Source organism: Anas platyrhynchos, chromosome 2 (genome assembly GCF_047663525.1).
Source record: "Anas platyrhynchos isolate ZD024472 breed Pekin duck chromosome 2, IASCAAS_PekinDuck_T2T, whole genome shotgun sequence".
Taxonomy (NCBI): domain Eukaryota; kingdom Metazoa; phylum Chordata; class Aves; order Anseriformes; family Anatidae; genus Anas; species Anas platyrhynchos.
In genome coordinates, this window is record NC_092588.1 from 17,383,264 (window position 1) to 17,396,819 (window position 13,556).

Here is a 13,556-nt window from a genome sequence, read left to right on the forward strand (position 1 = left end):
GCCAGGAGTTGGACTTGATGATCTTTATGGGTCCCTTCCAACTCGTGATATTCTATGATATCGATATCATAGCATTAATATTCTATTGTGATATTGTGATATGTTGTGATATTGCTCTTGGTGCCTATATGAAATAAAAGTAAAACTTTCCCAGTTGTCTTTGAAGGTTATTCTTCACTGACTTGTTATTTACAGTACTAGGGATGTGACTCTTTTTGATTTTACTTTAGAAGAAAAAAAAAAAAAGAAAGGAAAAAGAAAAACAAACAAAACCCAGCGTACACAAAAATTGTTTCCCAAGCAGTATTTCTCACGTCAGCCAGGTTTCATGTTTCTCTCTCAATAGATCATAACATCTAACCACAGAATAGCTCCAGCTCTTTAGATATCACTTGTGAATATTACTTGTTGGCTAAATCTAAACTTCTAAATTGAACTTCGGCAGGGAACCTCACTGGACATTGGAACTCAACTCTCCTTATAGTCAAATTGTCAAATAGTCCCTCAGAATCGTGGTTCATCTCTTTCAGAAAATTCTCCCACTCAGTGTGAGCACACTCAGGAATAGGCATGGGCACAATAAGAAATAAGCATCATTCTGCATAGTGAATTTAGATGTGAGTATACTACTACAGGCTATAAGAGAATATAAAACCATGGATGTGGGCCACGTTGTGCCAGTCGGTCTTAGTGTCATAAGTCATTCGCAGCACATGTAATTTACAGGTGCACAGATGAAGATTCAGCTTCTTTGTATTTCAAGAATGTTAGCACTTAATCTGTCCAGAGAAATCCACACAAGAGATTCCTAGCCAGGAATCAATCTACCTGCAACTCCTGCCATCACTGGATCGGTATGATTCTGTTCTGGTGTCAGCTTGATGTTGCTGCTGCTGTCTACCAGCATTTACCTGCCAGGTCTGCATATGGAAATACAGCTAAGAAAAGCTAAACTTATAACTCATGGAAATTAAGTTACAAATGAGCTTGTTATATCCTTTTTACTTCTCCCTCTCTCCTTCTCTCTCTCATACACATTGAAGGAACTGAGTTTTATCCTTCTGTGCTAGCCCTATAGTCTGAATGTTGACTTTTCACATACATGTAGTTGCTTAATCCACACTTAGCCATGAAAATCTTTCCTTTCTGCTTAAAGCCAGCCCTTTGTCTGCACCCACTGCAAAAGACTGGAGCTTTGCCATTGGCTAAAGAGGGAGTTGGTTTGTGCCCCAAATCAATTATTTACTGCAAAAGAGATTTTTTATTTTTTATTTTTATAATTTAGTTCACGAAAGTCTGTCAGTCAGCATAATGTTTATGTATTAGATTTAAATTATCTTTTTATTCTGATGTCCTTATCTATCTACTTTGATTTCATGTTATAATACATTTACTTATTTATACATAAAATATTTTCTTTTTTTTTTAAAAAAAAAAAAAAAAACTGTTCTGACTTTTCCGTCAGTCAAATTTCAGCTTTTTCTATTTTTTTTTTCCACTAATGGAAAGGTTCTTTATTCATACTAATGGATGGTGACATCTCAGCAAATACAGAAATCTCACAGTACCTTGACCTCTTTGCAAAATTGAAAAGTCTGAACAAAATTTGACTAAACTTCTGTGGGAACTGACCTTGTCTGGTGCTACTTGATATATTCTATGATGACAGCTCTAATTATTCCTGAGATACAGCCATCTGAAAATTGCCATTTTGCATTGTGTACAAGAATAAGCCTTTCTGCATTGCAACTCTCATCACAGTGTGCCAAGTACTCCAGCTGTTTTATATTGCCATATTTTTACCTGAATCTATATTTGGTTTCAACTAAGTTAAAGAATATCCATTAGCTGTGTCCTCATAAATGATTCCTACTTATTATTGCAGAAATATAGTGTGGCACAGTAAACGGAAAAGGTATAGAGCATGAATATACAGATTGAGTAGTTAAAATACAGACAGAACATGTTCAGGATTCAAAATATGTATTTAGCATCAAATTCTACACTGACTTGCTCTGATTTCAGCATGACTGCTCTAAAGATAAAATAAAGCTGAATTTATCTGTTAAGATGAGTTTAACCACCAGTCACTCAAGAAAACAAAAAAATCAAAAATCTTGATTGGAGCATCATATTGAATTGATGGAGGAATTGCATAATGGATGAGCAGGACTGTTTGAATGTCAGTTTCAGGATTTATTTTATTTTATATTTTATTTTATTTTATTTTATTTTATTTTATTTTATTTTATTTTATTTTATTTTATTTTATTTTATTTTATTTTATTTATTTTTATTTTTATTTTTATTTTTTTTCAGTCCATAAGTGTAATACACTGTCTTGAAACATAGCTATAAAATCTTATTCACTGTATTTCAATTTTCTGTAGTCTTTTACTGTACCTCTTGTGCTAAAATAGCTTTAATATTTAAACATAAATAAATGATTGGAGGCACTTGCTAGAGATCATTGTTTTAAGTATATTTAAAATTTATGATTACTTTTGTTTTAATTTTTGTTTTTCTTGGCTAGTTTGAATATGTTACAGTACAGAAGTCTGTTAAATAAGGATAATTCATGTACATACACAGAGCTCATCTAAGACTAGAGATATAATTTGCAAAACAAACCACAGATAAAACAAAACTTTTACTCTGTATTAAAACAAGAAATGAAAGAACCTTGATCAGAAAAACTGATTTCTGTAATAAACTTACATATCTCTTTACTTTTGTTATTACTTGACAAAGTTCACTCTTTTTTTTTTTTTTTTTCCTTCTTGTTTTACAATTTTTAATATTCTTTTTAAATATTTCACTTCCAGCTGTCTTATGACTAGGCTACTGGATGCTACCAGATTGGCACTTTTTATTTTTTTTTAATGTTTTTAAATCCATGCTAGGTTATTATTTAATCATTTTTGATTATAAGCAGAAAAACATATTTTTATGAATGCAAACATAAACTACAATTCTTGTCTTTCAGTTAAGACATACATGCTAATAAATTATTGCTTTCATCAATCTTTCAATTGATCAGGCTGACATATAAATGTGAAAATTGTAAAGAAGCTCAAAAGTGAAAGAGCCTTTTCTGACAGTGTGAAAGTTAGTATTCTGAAATGCAGAACTGATGCAAACTAAAATAAAATATTGCAGGATAGACTTCAAATAGAGGGGTTTTATTTTTCTGTAACCTGTTGGCAAATGGCAAAATGTTCCAATATTTCCTTATTTCCTTTTTCTTTTTTTTTCTTTTTTTTTTTTTTTTTTTCTCTCTCCTCCCCCGCCATTAAAGTTATGCTTCCAGAATCATGCAGTAAACCTCTATTAATTTGAGAATATGATTTGGTATATTTAATAATTTCTTTCTGTTCTATCCATTAATGACTTCTATCTAGTCTTAAATTCACAGTTGTTAATAGTTCATTGAAAACTATAGGAATATTAATCACGGTATAAAATGCAGAAACATTGTAAAGTACTGGCAATATATTACTCAAGATTTTTTCAGATTGTTTTTCTCTAATGTAAAAATAATATACAGTATTCTAGAAAGATTCGTCTTTGGATGATGTTTGCAGAAGACTTGCCAAAAAATCCAAATATATTCCAGTCTTGATGAGTTCTGTGTATAGGACCACAATATATATATTTTTTATATAAATATATATTTATATATTTATTTATATTTATATATATATATATATATATATATTTTTAACATAGACTTTACTTACACACAAAACATATCCGTTTCATGAAAACTGTTTCATTAAACATTTGTTTCAAGTAGACAAATGTCTGTGTGGAGAGACTTGGTTGAAGTTCAAAAGCAATTTACTTTTGTACTACTGTATGGAGAGGACCGGAGATCTGCCTCTGGGATCTTGTGCAACTATTCTAATTCATGCTGTGGGCTATCTTTCTTGCAGACCTTTGACAGTATGAGGAATCTGAAGTGTGTTTGTAAGCTTAAATATGAATCACTTATCAACAAAGTAAAAAGACGGCTTCTTAACAAGAAGAACAAACAGGAATTGAATAGAGAGTATGCAAGAGTAAAAATCTGTTAGTAATGCTAATAGATTTTTAATCTTTTATTTTCTATACATAAAAATCATTCATAGGTTTTAGGCTTTAGCCCAAATTAGATTAACAAGAGAAGTATAGTATAAAAGGTAACAGGCATAAACGAGGGCCTTGACATGCTGTAACTTCATTTTGAGCAGGATCAAAGAATGGGATCAGACAAGTTAAGAACGGTGTAAGAGCTAGATTCAAATTTAGTTTCCCTAGAGACAGAGTGACAAATTACATACATCCGCTTGTTCTATTTATAGTATTATGGTTTCATATTAACAGTAAGAACAAGCTCTTGACCTAGAGCAAATATTCTCTGGCAGTGACCTCTCTTATATAACAATATTCTCACCTGAAGGTATGACAAAGTCCTCACTCTCTTGTAACTTTGTAACAAGAAAACAAGAACAAAGTTACTTCTTGTAACTTTGAAGCTTGGACTAAGTTTATTCTTAAAAGACTTATTACTTCATTTCTCAACACCTTTAATCCTCTACATAACAATATTTAAACTATCATTCTTTACCTGTCAAAATACAAAGCCTACCTGAAAGCACCAATAAGACAAATGAGACCTGGTGTACATTAGCCACCTGATGATTAGATTACTCCAGCATGTAGTGAAAAAACATAGAAGCATGGATGAGTTTTATTGAATATCTGATGCCAGATTTACATTCTTCTTTGTCGTTCTGTATGGAGATTAATGGATGATAGGTAACATGCAAATTATTTTTATATAATATGAAAATAATATGAATAATTATATGAAAAATAATATAAATTTTATTTATATAATATGAAAAAATAATATGGATTATATGAAAAATATATAAATAATATGAAAATAAGAGAGATCAGCCTGAACCTACCTAACTAATAAATCCATTTGTAGTTTATGCACATAATCTGATTTTTAAAAAGCAGTAAACCATTGAGACAGTAGCCCTGTGTGGGAGAACATATCTGTTTGACATTTGACACTATAATGAAATCTGAGTCCAAGATGGAAATACTACATACAGGGGTTAGACCAACAACCAGGACTGGGACACATCAAATAATTGAAGGAAGTGTCCTGTTCCGCTCAGTCCATGACACTGGTCACAAGTGAATGGAGAAGCTTGGCACTTGAATGACATATGAAGCATGTGAGTAGAATCAAAGAAGCTTAATGGAAGTAAACACAAAGTCCTGCACCTGAGAGGAATAACCTCATGCACTATTATTAAACACTGTGGCCAACCAACTGGAAAGTAGCTTTTCAGAAAATACCCTGGTGGTCCTGAAGGGCAACAAGCTGAACTTGAGTCAGCAATCTGCCCTTGTGATAGAGAAGGCCATAGAATGTAGTAGTCTTTCAGCAACAGTAAAGGCAGCATGTGGAGAGGAGTAATGTTGCCTTCTCACCACTGGTGATACCACATCTAGAATGCTGTGTCCAGTTTTGAGCTCTCCAACACAAGAGACATAGATGTATTGGAGCAAAGCTAGTAAAAATTCAGAGCCACGATTAATGAACTGGAGTATCTTTCATAGGACAGACTGGAAGAGCTGGTCTTGTTCAGTCCAAAGAGTAGAAGGCTCAGAGGGAATCTTATGCACCTGTGTAAATATCTGGTGAGAGGGAGCAAAAAGATGGAATCAGACTCTTCTGGTGCTTATTGAGAGAACAAGGGGTAATGGTGTGGTGTAATTGCCTGAAGTAACTAGCAAAATAAAACTGACATTCACATTTTAAAGAAAACGTGCAACATTGAAGATGCTTTCAGGGTAGGGCATAGATGCATTACTTGAGCATTCCCTAGGCTTCCAACCTTAGATGCTATCGCACTGGGAAAACCTGGTGTGCTAGCTGTAAGGAACAGTACGGAGCATAGAGTGGAGTGGAGACACCATGGCTAGGCTCTGTAACCAGGTTGGGGGCTTAATTGTTCTTGTGCACACTGAGACAGATAAGCTGCACTTTTTGCTACTCTGAGCCAAGGACCTGTCATGTTTTGCCAAATGCTGTACCCTAGTGTACTTTTTGCTCATTATAATATCATTATAATACCAAAACACACCTCCATCCCAAAAGCTACCCGCCTCCAAGGTGCGACCACCCCTCACTGAGCATGTGCTCTGAATTTCTCGGAGCCTATTAATTTAATCGGAGACGAGAGAACTTTTCACCGATCATAACTAAGATATGCTTGACTAGAGCCACTCAAACTCCACCTAAAAGATAGAAAATAATATAAATTGGCCTAAGAGAGAGAGGATGTTAGGATACCACCATCAGGGGAGATACCATCCCAAGGGAATACAACATCCTTAGGACCTCCTGACTCCTGGGGTCAGTTGACGGGCTGAGAGTCTCTTTCCCGCCCCTCCCCCCCCCACCACCATTGGGATGCCTTTGGGTGAGATTTGAATACTTGGTTATAAATCTTTCTATAGTCTTTGATCCTTTTAACACATTAATTTCTATGCTGTGCACCTGTAACACCTGTGTATTTAATGCATGCTAGCTTGCTTTTGCAGACGGTCACTATCACTGGCAATCCAAAGAAGCTGTGTACCTGTTGCTGTAATAAATCACACTTGATTGCATTGTTATAGCTCTCATTAAGAGCGACTAGGATAAGGGTGGTTATACGTTATAGATGAATCTGTGACCGTGATAGTTCAGTGTTCTGAATCCAACCAGCCCCCTAACATGTTAACATGTTATTGGTGAATATCCAACTGGACCCCTAACGGTTGATGTGTTATTGGTGAAACCTGTGACTGTGATAGTTCAGTACCCTGAATCCGACCGGGCCCATAACGGTTAATCAGCTACACACCTTAACACAACAAATGGATACAAAGAAAAATTCAGGAAATATTTCAACATAAGAAAAAGTTTTCTTATTGTGAGGGTGTTTGAGCTGTGGAACAGGTAGTCCAGGAAAGCTGCGGAGTTGTGGACCTTGGAGACCTGACACAATACAGCCCTGAATTGACCCAGTTCTGAGCAGCAAGGTGATCTGCAGGGTTACCTTCCAACCTCAAAAATTCTGTGATTCTATGAACAGAAATAAAAATAGATTTTTACCTCAAATAGAAACTATTACTATCAGCTCACTTTTTCCCTCTTGCTGAGTATACAACTTTTAGGTTATATATTACAAGATGGTTTGACCCTCCTCTTGTAGCTGTCCTACACAAAATCCTCCTTAACAGTATTTGGCAATGAATAAATCCATAAACATTCATTTAGAATGAATGCTATTGTTATTATTAATTTTTATTATTGGAACTGGTCACTTAAGAATTCTCTTAGTTTCTAAGTCATGCCTGGAGGAACATGAAGTTTAATAATTACTCTTGCAAAAATTGAATTGCAAATTGCGTTACTTATGAGATTCATAGAATCAGATAATCATAGAAGGGCTTAGGTTGGAAGAGACCTTAAAGATCATTCCAACACCCCCTGTCATGGGAAGGGACACCTTCCACTAGACCAGGGTGCCTGAAGCCCCACCAACCTCGCTTTAACACTTCCAGAGATGGGCATCCAAAACTTCTCTGAGGAACCTGTTCCAGTGCCTCACCACCCTCAAAGTAAAGAATTCCTTCCAAATTGCTAATCTAAATCTACTCTCTTTTCATAGAATCATAAAATAATTAAGGTTGGAAAAGACCTCTGAGATCATCTGGTCCAACCATCACCCTACTACCAATGTTACCCACTAAACCACGTCCCTAGCACCATGTCCAACCTTTCCTTAAACACTCCCAGGGATGGTGACAACACCAGTTCCCTGGACAACCTGTTCCAATTCCTGACTACTCTTTCTGAGAAAAAATGTCTCCTAATCTCTAACCTAAACATCCCCTGGCACAACTTGAGGCCATTCCCTCCAGTCCTATGGTTAGTTATCTGCAAGAAGAGGCCAACGCCGAGATCCCCCAAAATTTGTTTCAGGTAGTTGTAGAGAGCACTAAGATCTCCCCTGAGCCTCCTCTTCTCCAGACTAAACAACCCCAGTTCCCTCAGCTGATCCTCATAAGACTTGTGTTCCAGACCCTTCACCATCTTCGCAGCCCTTCTCTGGACATTCTGCAGGGCCTCAATGTCCTTCTTGTAGTGAGGGGCCCAAACTGATCACAGCACTCAAAGTGTAGTCTCATCAGAGCAGAGTACACGGGGATGATCATCTCCCTGGTCCTGCTGGCTACACTATTCCTGATACAAGCCAGGATGTCATTGGCCTTCTTGGCCACCTGGACACACTGCCAGCTCATGTTCAGGTGAGCATCAATCAACACCCCCAGATCCTTTTCCTCTGCACAGCTTGCAAGCCACTCTGCCCCAAGCTGGTAGTGTTGCATGGGGCAGTTGTGGTCAAAGTGCAGGACGCAGCACTTAGCCATGGTGAACATCATCCTTTGCCTCTGCCTATTGACCCGTCCTGTCCAGATCACTCTTCAGGGCCTTCCTACCCTCCAGTAGATTAACACTTCCCCCCAGTTTGGTATCTTCTGCAGTCTTACTGAGGGTGCACTCAATTCCCTTCTCTGAATCATCAGTAAAGATATTAAAGAGGGCCCCAAAACTGACCCCTAGGGAACATGACTGGTGACCAGTCACCAGCTGGATTTCAGTCTGTTCACCACTACTCCCTGGGCCCAGCCATTCATCCAGTTTTTAACGCAGCAAAGCATGTACCTGTCCAAGCCATGTGCTGCCAGCTTCTCCAGGAGAATACTATGGGAGACCATGTCAAAGGCCTTGCTGAAGTCTAGGTAGGCTACATCAGCAAACTTTCCCTCAACCACTGACTGGGTTACCTGGTCATAGAAGGAGAAGAGGCTGGTCAGGCAGGACTTGCCTTTCATGAACCCATGCTGACTGATCCCCTGATCCCCTGGTTGTCCCGCATATGCTGCATAATTGTATTTAGCATGACCTGTTCCATCACCTTTTTCCTGGCACTGAGGTCAGGCCAACAGGCCTGTAGTTTCCCAGGTCCTCCTTATGATCCTTCTAATATATGGGTGCATTAGCACATCTCCAGTCATCCAGAACCTCTCCAGATGACCAAGACAGCTGATAGATGATGGAAAGCAGCCCAGCAATCACATCTGCCAACTCCCTCAGCACCCATGCATGGATCACATCTAGCCCCATGGACTTGTGACAGTCCAGGTGGGGCAGCTCTAACTGTTTCCACCTGAACTGTGGGGGTTTTCTTCTGCTCCTTGTGCCAGACTTCCATGTTGGGAGGCTGAGTATCCCGAGGATAAGTAGTCTGTCTAGTAAACACAGATATAAAGAAATCATTAAGAACCTCAACCTTTTCCTTATCCTCAGTAGTCATGTTCCCCCACTGCATCCAGTAAAGGATGCACATTCTCTTTCATCCTCCTCTTGCTGTTAATACATTTATAAAAACATTTTTCATTATCCTTAACCAGAGTAGCCAGGTTGAGCTCATACTGGGCTTTGGCCTTCCTGATTTTTTTTCTCTGCATATGCTGGCAACTTCCTTGTACTCTTCCCAAGCTGCCTGCTTCTTCTTCCACTGGATATAAACTCTTTTTCTCCTGTACACTCAGCAAAAGTTCCCTGTTCAGCCAAACTGGACTTCTTCCCCACAGGCTCATTTTATGGCACACATGGACAGCCTGCTCCTGCACCTTTAAGACTTCCTTCTTGAGGAATGTCCAGCCTTCCTATGCCCTTCCAGGACTGATTCCCAAGGGACCCTCCCTACCAGTGTCCTGAATTCAAAGACTGCCCTCCAGAAGCCCAAGGTAGCAGTTTTACTGAACCCTCTCCTGACTTAACTGAGAATAGGGAACTCTACCATTTCATGGCCACTCTGGCCAAGACGACTCCCTACCACCATATCCCATATCTCCCATCACCAGGATGCCTGCCAGTTGCCCAACTCCCTGATCCTTATCCACAGGGACTCTACCTTATCATTCCCAATGGTGAGCTCAACAACATCAAAACACTCTAATACAGAGATCCCCACTACTGCCCCTCCTTAATTTCCTGTCCCTTCTGAAGATCTTGTAGCCATTCATTGCAGCACTCCAGTATTGGGAGTGGTCCCACCATGTTTCAGTGATGGTGACTAGGTCATAGTTTGCCTGCTTCACAATAGCTTCCAGCTCCTCCTGTTTTTTGCTCATGCTGCGTGCATTGGGGTACGTCATGCACGTCAGCTGTGCTATTGGCCTCACCCCCAACCCTGGGACTGCTCCCACAGGCTCAACTCTGTCAAAACTCATTTCCTCCCCATCCCTCTTCATACTTTGTTTAAAGCCCTCTCCATGAGCCCTGCCAGCTCCTAGGCTAGAATCCATTTTCCCCTTTGAGACAGGTGGCAGCCATCAAGCCACATGCTGAGGAAACCTCCCCATTATCAAAAAATAAATAAATTCCTGTGATGGCACCAGACTCTCAGCCATGTATTAATCAGCTGGGCCTTCCAGGTCTATTCAGTATCCCTCCCCACCACTGAAGGGATAGAAGAAAACACCATATGCACACCCAATCCATCCAGTGACTGCCCCAATTCCCTGAAGTCCCTCATGATAGCCTTCAAGCTTCTCTCAGCAGTTCAATAGCTGCCAGCCTGAATTATCACTAAAAGGTAATAATTGGAGGGGCAAAAAAGGTCATGAAGTTTCCTAGTAATGTCTCTGACCTGGGCCGCGGGTAGGCAGCGGACTTCCCTATCTGTAGGGCCTGACCGACATATTAGGTCCTCTATTCCTCTCAGAAGGAAGTCGCCTATAATCATTACCCTTCTTTCCTTCTTGGAGGAAGTCTTGATGTGTGGAATAGACTTCCTTGCCATGGAGAGCCTCCTGTGTGGACTTTCCCCCACATTCTCAGCACCCTGTCCCTCAAGCTTGAGGACTTCAAACATGTTGTGTAAGGACATCTGGGGAGGTGAGGTGGGTAGGGAGGAGTCTCGCCTGTGACACCAAGCAGGGACCTGTTTCCATTCCTCTCCATCTCTCAGGTCCCCTCCCTCTGTCTGACAGCAACAGTGGATGACACATCCCAAATAGTGGATGTCACCACTATTTGGGATGTGTCACCCCAGTGCCTTTCTCTCAGGCATGGCAGGGAGTGACTCCATTGGTCTAACTCCTGCTCACAACCCCTGATAATCATTAATCACACAGAATTCTCTAGGTTGAAAGACACTTCAAGATCATCGAGTCCAACCACTGACCTAACACAAACAAGTCCTCCACTAAACCATATCGCTAAGTTCAACATCTAAACGTCTTTTAAAGACCTCCAGGGATGGTGACTCAACCACTTCCCTGGGCAGCCCATTCCAGTGCCTAACAACCCTCTCAGTAAAGAATTCTTCCTAATATCCAACCTAAAACACCCCTGGCGCAATTTTAACCCATTCCCCCTCGTCCTGTCACCAGGCACGTGGGAGAATAGACCAAACACCACCTCGCTAAAGCTTCTTTTAATGTACTCATAAAGAGCGATAAGGTTGCCCCTGAGCCTCTTTTTCTCCAGGCTGAACAAGCCCAGCTCCCTCAGCCTCTCCTCACAGGACTTGTTCTCCAGACCCCTCCACCAGCTTCGTTGCCCTTCTCTGGGCTCTTTTGAGCACCTCGATGTTCTTCTTGTAGCGAGGGGCCCAAAACTGAACACAGGACTCGAGGTGCAGCCTCACCAGAGCCGAGTACAGGGGGCCAATCACCTCCCTAGCCCTGCTGGCCACACCGCTTCTTATACAAGCCAGGATGCCATTGGCCTTCTTGGCCACCTGAGCACACTGCTGGCTCATATTCACCTGACTATCCACCAATACTCCCAGGTCCTTCTCCGCCTTGCAGCTTTCCAACCACTCATCTCCCAGCCTGTAGCTCTGCTTGGGGTAATTGCACCCCAAGTGCAGGACCCAGCACTTGGCCTTGTTGAACTTCATACAGCTGACCTTAGCCTATCGATGCAGCCTATCCAGATCCTCCTGCAGAGCCTTCCTACCCTCGAGCAGATTGACACACGCACCTAACTTAGTGCCATCTGCAAAATTACTGAGGGTGCACTAGATCCCCTCATCCAGATCATCGATAAAGATATTAAAGAGGACCGGCCCCAGTACCAAGCCCTGGGGAATGCCACTAGTGACCGGCCTCCAGCTGGATTTGACTCCATTCAGCATGACTCTTTGGGCCCAGCTATCCAGCCAGTTTTTAACCCAATGAAGCATACGCCAGTCCAAGCCAAGAGCAGCTAATTTCTTGAGGAGAATGCTGTGGGAAACGGTGTCAAAAGCCTTGCTGAAGTCAAGGTAGACCACATCCACAGCCTTTCCCTCGTCCACCAAGCGCGTCACTTTGTCATAGAAGGAGATCAGGTTCATCAAGCAGGATCTGCCTTTCATAAACCCATGTTGACTGGGCCTGATCACCTGGTTGCCCTGTAAGTACCGCATGAAGACACTCAAGATAATCTGCTTCATGAGTTTCCCTGGCACTGAGGCCAAACTGACAGGCTTATAGTTTCCTGGGTCTACCCTCCGGCCCTTCTTATAGATGGGTGTCAAGTTTTCTATCCGCCAGTCGACTGGGACCTCCCCTGATAGCCAGGACTGTTGATAAATGATGGAAAGCAGCTTGGCCAGCTCCTCCACAAGTTCTCTCAGTATCCTCAGGTGGATCACATCTGGCCCCATCAACTTGCATACATCTAAGTGCCGTAGCAGGTCGCCAACCATTTCTTAATGGATAGTGAGGGCCATATTCTGCTCCCCATCCCCTTCCACCAGCTCAGGGTACTGGGTATCCAGAGAACAACTGGTTTTGCTGCTAAAGACTGAGGCAAAGAAGGTATTAAGCACCTCCACTTTTTCCTCATCTTTTGTAACTAAGTTCCCCTCACCGCATCCAGTAAAGGATGGAGATTCTCCTTAGTCCTCTGTTTTGCATTGATGTATTTGTAAAAACATTTCTTGTTATCTATGATGGCAGTAGCCAGATTGAGCTCCAGCTGAGCTTTGGCCTTTCTAATTTTGTCTCTTCACTGCCTCGCAACATCCTTATAGTCCTCCCGAGTGGCCCGCCCTCTTTTCCAAAGACTGTAAACTGTCTTTTTCCTCCTAAGCTCAAGCCACAATTCTCTGTTCAGCCAGGCCGGTCTTCTTCCCCACCAGCTCGTCTTTGGGCACGTGGGGACAGACTGCTCCTTCGCCATCAAGATTTCCTTCTTGAAGAGCGCCCAGCCTTCCTGGACTCCTCTGCCCTTCAGAACTGCCTCCCAAGGGACTCTACCAACCAGTGTCCTGAACAGTTCAAAGTCGGCCCTATGGAAGTCCAATACAGCAGCTTTACTGATCCCCTTCCTGGCTTCTCCAAAAATGGAGAACTCTACCATTTCATGGTCACTCTGCCCAAGGCAGTTTCCAACCACCACACCTCCCACCAGTCCTTCTCTGTTTGTGAAGAGAAGG